Here is a 9,709-nt window from a genome sequence, read left to right on the forward strand (position 1 = left end):
TGATTTGCAAGATGAAATAGGGACATCAATAGCTTGCGTGAACCACTGACATTGCCTTATGAGATCTTTTAATTCATATGGATTAAGCAGCAGGCCAAAGGAGGGACCCTAAATGAGATAGGAGTTTCAGTTGTGTTCTGAAGGAGCCAGAGGATACTATAGAATGAAATAGAACAGGTGTTGGCAGGTCTTGGGCCCACATGCAACCAAAGAACCTTGCAAATGTGATGTTGGGGTGCTATTGCCAGAAGGGATAACAGCTGGAGCAAAAGTCTATTACAAAATAGAGTGGTGCCCGAGACAGAAAGTAACTTGTGTTCCTTTTTTTTTTTAATCTTCCAAAACACCCAGCAAATGCTAAAATCTGAAATATTTCACCCATGGTCCCATCTCAAGTCAAGTTTCATTTAAATATTTGTTCCCTTCTGATTTGCATCTATAGTAGAGGTATTATTCCAGCCTTTTAAAAAAAATTGTAAGACCGTGAAGGAAAGAAGACCCTGTACCACCAATTTCCAGTGAGTATTACTGTCATGTTAGGAAGACTTGGAGGAGACAGCACATCCACAGAGACCAAAGGGTTCACATTAAACACAAGCCTTCCCTTATGTAGCCCCCATTTTAACCCTTCCAGAGGGACACTGCAGGTCTAAGCATCCCCACCCTACTCCCACTATTGTCACACTCTTTTTGAAAGTACATAAAGATTATGTATATAGAGATGGCTTTCAACTGCATGTAAAATCCTATGGCTGTACTCTAACTCATCCCATATTACAGTACCTTCCCGAGACAAGACTATTCCTCATGACATTAGACCACATGAACCTTAGGTTTCATGGTGGAAATAGCCAAACGTCTACTTGTAATTAACAGTGTCTGTACATATTTAAAAGCACTTATGGGGGCCGACCCCGTGGCTGAGTGTTTAAGTCCGCGCACTCTGCTTCAGCGGCCTGGGGTTTTGCCAGTTTGAATCCTGGGCACAGACATCGCACCGCTCATCAGGTCATGTTGAGGCAGCGTCGCACATGCCACAGCTAGAAGGACCCACAACTAAAAATGCACAGCCATGTACCAGGGGGCTTTGGGGAGAAAAAGGAAAAATAAAATCTTTAAAAGCACATATGAAATGTTAATTTAGATGTGCTGCTTCTTCTCAGTATTTCAGAATGAAGTTATATTTCAGCTCTTCATCTATTTCTGCACCATGTACTAACTTCCTTGAACTAATGTGGGGTTTTTTTAAATTGAGTTCATAATAGTTTACATCATTGTGATATGTCAGTTGTACACTATTTCTTGTCTATCACCATATACATGCTCCCCTTCACCCCTGTGCCCACCCACCACTCCCCTTCCCCTGGTAACCACGGAACTGTTCTCTTTGTCCATGTATTTGTTTATCTTCCACATATGAGTGAAGTCATATGGTACTTGTCTTTCTCTGGCTTATTTCACTTAACTTAATACCCACCAGGTCCATCCATGTTGCACATGGGATGATTTTGTCCTTTTTTATGGCTGAGTAGTATTCCATTGTATGTATGTATCACGTCTTTATCCAACCATCAGTTGATGAGCACTTGGATTGTTTCCATGTCATGGCTATTGTGAATAGTGCTGCAGTGAACACAGGGGTACATAGGTCACTTAGGATTGTTGATTTCAAGTTGTTTGGGTGGACACCCAGTAGTAGGATAGCTGGGTCATATGGTATTTCTATTTTTAGTTTTTTGAGGAGTCTCCATACTGTTTTCCATAGTGGCTGCACCAGTTTGCCTTCCTACTAGTAGTGTACGAGGGTTCCCTTTTCTCCACACCATCTCCAGCATTTGTTATTTTTATTCTTAGTGATTATAGGCATTTTAACAGTTGTAAGGTGATATCTTAGTATAGTTTTGATTTGCATTTTTCTGATGATTAGTGATGTTGAACATCTTTTCATGTGCTTATTGACCATCCGTATATCTTCTTTGGAAAAATGTTCATATCCTCTGCCCTTTTTTAAAATTTTTTTTAAGATTGGCACCTGAGTTAACATCTGTTGCCAATCTTCTCCTTTTTTTCCTTCTCCCCAAACCCCCCCAGTACATAGTTGTATATTCTTTTTTTTTTTTTTAAGATTAGCCCTGAGCTAACTGCTGCCAACCCTCCTCTTTTTGCTGAGGAAGACTGGCCCTGAGCCAACATCCATGCCCATCTTCCTCTACTTTCTATGTGGGATGCCTACCACAGCATGGCTTGTCAAGCAGTGCCATGTCCGCACCTGGGATCAGAACCAGTGAACCCCGGGCCACCAAAGCGGAATGCACGCACTTAACTACTGTGCCACTGGACTGGCCCCCATAGTTGTATATTCTAGTTGCAAGTCCTTTTGATTGTTCCATGTGGGACACCACCTCAGCATAGCCTGATGAGTGGTGCCAGGCACGCCCAGGATCTGAACCGGTGAAAACTTGGGCCACTGAAGCAGAGTGTGCAAACAACCCCTCGGCCACGGCGCCGGTCCCCCTCTCCCCCGCGCCCCCCACTGCCCATTTTTTGATCAGGCTGTTTGTTTTTGTTGGTGTTCAGTTGTATGAGTTGAACTCATCTTTTATCCAAATTATTTGACGCACAGCACCTTTCTAGTTCACGTGTGAAAAAGTTTGCCAAGTATCCATTCTTGTAATTAGGGTTTTTTAAATTTGTTGTATATGTGTATATTTATGATTTCTACAAGATTACTGCTTTTTTTAATCATGGAGAACTTCAAACATAAAAGTAAAATAACGAACTCCTTTCCTGCCCATTACACAGCTTCAACAGTATCTACTCAGAACCAATCTTGTTTCTCTTCCTCACCTCACCTGGACTTTGCTTTTTAGATTTACTTTGAGCAGGAAATACTTCTGGATTATTGCAAAAGCCAGCTGGTCTCCTGTCTGGCCTACTGTGGCCACAATCAACTTGCTAAAACATCTAATTAGGTCAACTCATTCTTACTTGGGAATGTAATGGTTCTTTGTTACCTATAAAATGACACCTGAACTCTAGCCCATAAGCTAAGGCATAACCCAGCCTCATCCTGTGTTCATCTTATGCTCCAATAATAGGGCAAGATTCTGTTTCTAGAATGCACCCTGCCCTCTGAACCTTGCTTGTTAGAGCTGGAAGCCTGCCATGCAAAGAGTTTGCATTTACTATAGAAAAACTTATGGACACAAGGTTGAGAGCAGGTTAACTGAGAACCTTGGGCAAGACTTAACTCATTAAAGAATTTGAGGACAACTGTGCAGGGCATGATCCCTTGGTTCAGATAAGAATTCTTACAGTATGTAAGGGTATATAAAAAATATTTCAGGGGGCCGGCCCAGTATAGTGGTTAAGTTCGCATGCTCTGCTTCTGCGGCCCAGGGTGCACAGGTTTGGATCCTAGGCGCAGACCTAGCACCACTTGTCAAGCCACGCTGTGGCAGCGTCCCACATAAAGTAGAGAAGGATTGGCACAGATGTTAGCTCAGCAACAATATTCCTCACCAAAACTAATAATAATAATAACAACTCAATATTCACATTCCACACACCAGCTGAAAAATAAACACCATGGCTGAAGCCCCCTGCCTGTCCCAACTTGGTCAGAAACTCTCCTCTCCCCATCTCCCTCAAGGCAACCATTATCCTTCACTGGCATTATGATCGTTTCCTAAGCAAGAAGACAGAATTGTTTTTCATGTTTTAAAACTTTACATAAATATCTCCATTTTGTGCACATTCATCTGCTACTCACTTAGTACTCTCCTTCTCACACTGAGCCAGGTAAGGGCACTTGGCTCCAGGAAGGGCAAAGGGTGAGTCAATAGTGACTCAGGCCACACCTCTCCAGCAGAAGGTTCTGCAGTAAGGCACTTCTCCCTCTCTGGGGCCTTTCCTCGTGGATAACAAGGGCATTTGAAGTTGATGTTCCCCTGTGGCCACCCCTGTCCCAACATTCGGTGGCTCAGGTATTTGGACGGCCCTTTGGATACCCCAATACCCACTTCAGATCTACTTGGAAGAAGGCCTTTGTGGAATAAGAGCTATTTCTTTCATATGCTCATTCAACAAACATTTGAATTGTGCCAGGCACTGAGGATAAGGAGGTGTATAAAATGCAGGCTTTCCGTCAAGGAGCTCACCAACCAGTGGGAGAAATCGTCACTTAAAGATCAGGAGCCCTGGGGAATAACACTTCCACGTAACAGAAGCTAGGATAAAGACAGAGAGGTCCAGAGGAAACTGCTCAAGAGGAATGGCAGGAAGCACAGAGGAGGTGATGTTTAAGCCGAATCTTGAGTAGGAGTCTTAGGAGACAGAGGGCATTCCAGGAAGAAGGAATAGATGGTGCAAAGGTGAAATACCACACATTCATGAATGTAGATGAGAATAAGAAATGAAGCTTGGGGGCAGGGGTGGTGGAGGCGGACACTCCAAAAACCTTGAATATGGGGCTGAGGAGGCTGAGCTTCAGGGATCTGAGAGCAGGACTTCTCAAAAATGGAGCAGAAGAAACACTTGGGCAACTTATTAAAATACAGATTCTGATTCCGTAGGCCTGGGAGGGGGCCTGAGATTCTGCCTTTCTAAACAAGCTGCTGATGCTACCGATCCTTGGACCACACCCAGCAGCCAGCCTGTGTGAGGCAGTACAGGCGCTGAGGGCAGGGTGGAAGCTGGTTGGCTGGTGAGGAAGGATGAGGGCACAGCCCCAGCGGAAGCTGCAGGCATGGGAGAGAAGGGCATTGGGCACTAGGACCTGTGATGGGTGAGTGGGAGTGACGGAGAGGGAGGGACCCAGGATAATGTCCTGGCTCCTAACCTGAAGAACTGCGTAGACCATTGGCGCTCAGAGCAAGAAATATAAGAGGAAAGGAAATATCTGAGTTGAGGAACTTTATAAAATTAGTAGCCTGTTTTCATAAATGTCAGTGCCATTCAGGACAAAGAGAGGCTGAGCAACTGTTCCAGATTGAAGGACACTCAAGACACATGACAAATAAATGAAATATGGGATCCTGGACCAAACCAAAAACCAAACCCCAAAAAAGTGCTATAAAGGACATTTTGGAGACAACTGACAAAATTGAGATATGGTTAAAATATTGTCTCAATATTAAATTTCATGAATTTGATAATTATATAAGGATATCCTTTTTCTCCAGAAATACACTGATATTAAGGTTAAGGACTATGATAACCTTCTAAATGGTTAAATGGGGGGGAAAAGATGTAAATTGTATGTGTGTGTGTGTGTGTGTAAGAGAGACAGAGACAGAAAAATAGGAGAAAGCAACTATTAAAAGTTAATGACTCTTGGTAAAGAGTATAAGGAAGTTGTTTTTACAATTGTTTCAACTTTCCTGTAAGTATGAAATTATTTCAAAAGAAAACATTTTTAGAGGCGGGGACAGCCATGCTGAGCTCCTGTGTGGACAGGAAGGGTTTCGGAAGTGGACTGTCCAGATGCCTCAGTGGTCGGGGATGAACGTGAGGGGATTGCTCCAGAGAAATATCCAGGCTGGTGACAGCAACTGGTCCCAAGCATCCAAACTGCAGTTGAAGAGAGGTCCCGAGTGGGGCGTGGGGACCGCAGGGAGCCAGAGTGAGACGCGGGAGGACAGGATGTCAGCATGCGGGGCAGGGAGACCGGGAGGGAGTGGCGCCACAGGCCGTGTGCCCCGGGGAGGACTGGAGAGATAAGGTAAACCTCTGCTGCCTGTGGCCAGAATGGAATGTCACTGAGGACCTTGGTGAACAAAGGCGACGCACACGGATGGGGGCGGAGGAGCGACATGGAAGGCAGAAACAGCGGCCGGGGCGAGCTGGGAGATCTCGGGCAGATCCTCAGCCTCTGTGTGACTGTGACCTGGCGGCAGGGTTGGGAGTGGGGATTACCTTGATTCTAAGATCGTAAGACCTTGGCCATTCTGATTTCCAATTGATAATGCCTTGGAGTCAGGTAAAGCCCAGTGTAGGGCCGCCTGCTTGAACATTCCTAGGACAGGGAGCTCACCTCTTCCAGGAGGAAGCCCCTTCCGGTGACGGACAGAGCGGCCCAGCTCTTCTTCAAAGTCAAATCGCCCAGCCTGGTGCCTCCACCCACAGGCCTCCTTTGTTCTCTCATTCCGCCCCGCGACCTCTGCCATAGCCGGGTTATGCCACCAGATGGCGATGACGCTCCAAGTTAGCCTCCTCAAGCATCTGCTTTCCGGCTTGTTTTCTCCCGAATCAGTAACTGGGAGGGGCTGGGGGCGCTGCAGGAGCCCTCCACCCCGCCCTGGCTTCCAGCTGCATTTAAGGGCATCCTGCCTGCCCTGAGTGTAGGCAAAGCTGTGGCTGTTCCTTGTTCAGGATGCAGTTCCCAATGGGCTAGTCCAAGGGTGTGCTTCATGTACCACAAAGCAATGGCACCAAAGCAGGAAACAAAAAGCTGGGCATGGGGGCGGATTGTCAGTGTATGTTTGTAATAAATGCATCAAAGTAGTCAGCATGGAAAAACATCAGATCTTTGTTGGGTGTCTTTATACTTCATTCATGGTTTATTGTGGATGATACAGGGTGAGAGTCACCTCAACCATTTCAATGCCTAACCCCTTCCCCCTTGGATGGTCCTGACCAATTGCTAGACTCTAATCAAGAAATAAGAAGGCCTGCATTCCATTTCTGGCTCTACCCCTAACTAGCTGTGGGACCCTGAGCAAAACACTTAACTTCTCTGGACTTCAGAGTTCTCATTTATAAAGGATGGGCTTGGGCAATACCCCCATCCCTCCAACCCAGGACTCCTCTCCCAGTCCTGCACATGTCTTCACCTTTGCTGACACCTCTGGAGAGGGCCCTTCTTTTTCCACAGAACTCATTTATTTTTGTAAAAAGGAATAATATAACTGTTGAAATCTAAAACTCAATTGATGGGTTAAATTACAGATTAGACCCAACTGAAAAAATAATGCGCTGGAGAAATGTTAGGAAATTATTTAGGATACAACAGTAAGACACATACTTATCATACGTATTCTTATCAGGAGAGTATGAAGGAGGTGGAAAGAGAGAAACAGAGCATAATGAGAAGGTCTAATGAGAGTAAATTTGAGTCCCAGAAGGAAAGAATAGAGGGAATGGAGGAGACGTAATTTTTTAAAGAAAGAATGCCTGATGAAAAACTTGAATCCACAAAACCAAGAAATCCCATGAATCCTAAGCAGAGTAAATAAGAAGAAATCCACAGCTGGGCACATAATGTGGGCGGAATACCAAAGACACAGGATTTTAAGCACACGCTGAACAGAAGGCTGGAGCACCCAAACAGGGACGACTTAGCGGCTGCTCACCAGCAACAAGGAGAGACTAGAGGTACTCCCCACAAAGTGCAGAAAGGCTCTCTCAACCTGGGATGGTGTAACTGGCAAAACTACCTTGCAAGGTATGAGAGTAAAATAAAGAGGATCACAGATAAACAAAAACAGCGATTCCCCACCAAGAGAACTGACTAGATGAACCTCTCAAGGATACACTTGAAAAGCATGGGAAAGAATCCCAGAAAGGTCAGTGATGCCAGAGGAGATGGAGGACAGGCACAATGGTGAACATACAGATGTGAGGCTACATAGACCCTCATTTCTTTCTGGTGGGAACAGGGTAATAGGCATTCCCTGCTCACAAGTCCCTCTAGGCTGTGTGCTCCCTGCGACCAGGGACTATGAACGAATAACAGACTAACTTGGAGGGTGCCCCACAGGTTCACAATACTTCCATTCAAAATGCGCCCAAGAATCTGCATCAGTTGGGCCGGCCCGGTGGCTGAGTGGTTAAGTTCGCGCACTCCACTTCACCGGCCCAGGGTTTTGCCAGTTCGAATCCTGGGCGTGGACATGGCACCGCTCATCAAGCTATGCTGAGGCAGCATCCCACATGCCACAACTAGGACACACAACTAAAAACACACAACTGTGTACCGGGGGGCTTTGGGGGAAAAATAAAATCTTTGAAGAAAAAAAAGAATCTGCACCAGTCTATTCACTGGGTGTTATGTTAGGATTATTTCCCGAGACAGGACTGGTCAGGTTAGGAAAGAGAGCTCTGACCTCTTTCTTTTAAGATATTTTTTAAATGGTGTGTTATACAATATTATGATCTTCAGTATTTTTCAAATACAAACAAGCCAACAAAATGTGATTTCATTTCAAAACCACAAGCCATTGAAACGGGATCAGTCATTCGGTGCTTATGTTCATAACAAACACACATGGCTTCAGACTGCAAAAAACAAAGCTTTGAGTTAGCTATCTAGGAAAAGCCATCCTTCTCAGCCTAGGTTTAGTGGTTTTTTTCTCTCAATTAAAAAAATAAGTTTTCAAAATTTCGAAAGTAACGCATGTTCACTGCAAAAAATAAAAACAACATGGAAATGCACACGTCTCACTGTCCTCCCCACCCTTCTTCCTACTCCCGCGTCCCTCAGAGGAAGCAGCCCCTATTAACTTTGTCATGTACCTTTCTAGACCCTTTCCTGTGCATTTATAAATATATATATAATATAAGTATACATGCATATATAGATGTATGTCATTTATATTTAGATTTGTAATGAATACATATACATATATATACATAAATATATGATGTGTCTATATCTGTATACCTATATTTATCTCTATCTACCTGTATATCCATATATACACCTTAAAATATTGTTTGGGGGCCAGCCCCGTGGCCGAGTGGTTGGGTTTGTGCACTCTGCTTCAGCGGCCTGGGTTTTCACCAGTCCGGATCCCAGGCACAGACATGGCACCGCTCACCAGGCCATGCTGAGGCAGCATCCCACATAGCACAACAAGAGGCACTCACAACTAGAATATACAACTATGTCCTGGGGGGCTTTGGGGAAAGGAAGAAGAAAAGAAAAAAAAAGAAGATTGGCAACAGTTGTTAGCTCAGGTGCCAATTAAAAGAACAAATTCTTTGGAGGGGGCCAGCCCTATGGCCGAGTGGTTAAAGTTCTGTGCTCTCTGCTTTGGCCACTTGGGTTCGCAGGTTCTAATCCCAGGCACAGAACTACACCACTTCTCAAGCCATGCTGTGCCGGGGCAACTGACACACAGACTGGCAACAGATGTTAGCTCAGGACGAATCTTCCTCAGCATATCTTTTGGTATGGCAATTTCACTTCCAGGAATTTATCCTATATATGTACTTACATGGAATATAAATACAAGAATGTTCACTGAAGCATTATTCATAAATATAAAAAACAAGACAGGGGCCAGCCCAGTGGCACAGTGTTTAAGTTCGCACGTTCTGCTTCGGCCGCCCCAGTTTGCCAATTCAGATCCCAGGTGCAGACCTACACACTGCTTGTCAAGCCATGCTGTGGCAGGCGTCCCACATGTAAAGTAGAGGAAGGTGGGCACGGATGTTAGCTCAGGGCCAGTCTTCCTCAGCAAAAAGAGGAGAATTGGCAAAAAATGGGCAGGGGACATGAACAGACATTTCTCCAAAGAAGATATATGGATGGCCAATAGACACATGAAAAGATGCTCATCATCACTAATCATCAGGGAAATGCAAATTAAAACTACTCTAAGATATTACCTTACACCTGTTAGAATGGCAAAAATTTCCAAAACCAATAGTGACAAATGTTGGAGAGGCAGTGGAGAAAAAGGAACCCTCATACACTGTTGGTGGG

The 9,709-nt window shown here is 44.7% G+C and overlaps 1 long non-coding RNA gene across 1 annotated transcript; it reads right to left on the reverse strand.

Moving 5' to 3' along the window:
• Window positions 1-332: 332 nt before the first annotated feature.
• LOC139075948 (uncharacterized) lies at window positions 333-6,109 on the reverse strand. Its single transcript, XR_011527000.1, has 3 exons — window positions 5,917-6,109; window positions 1,478-1,623; window positions 333-1,085 (listed from the first exon to the last, which is right to left on the reverse strand). It is a non-coding gene; the product is annotated as an uncharacterized lncRNA (long non-coding RNA).
• Window positions 6,110-9,709: the final 3,600 nt, after the last annotated feature.

Source organism: Equus przewalskii, chromosome 15 (genome assembly GCF_037783145.1).
Source record: "Equus przewalskii isolate Varuska chromosome 15, EquPr2, whole genome shotgun sequence".
In the NCBI taxonomy this organism is placed as follows: Eukaryota; Metazoa; Chordata; class Mammalia; order Perissodactyla; family Equidae; genus Equus; species Equus przewalskii.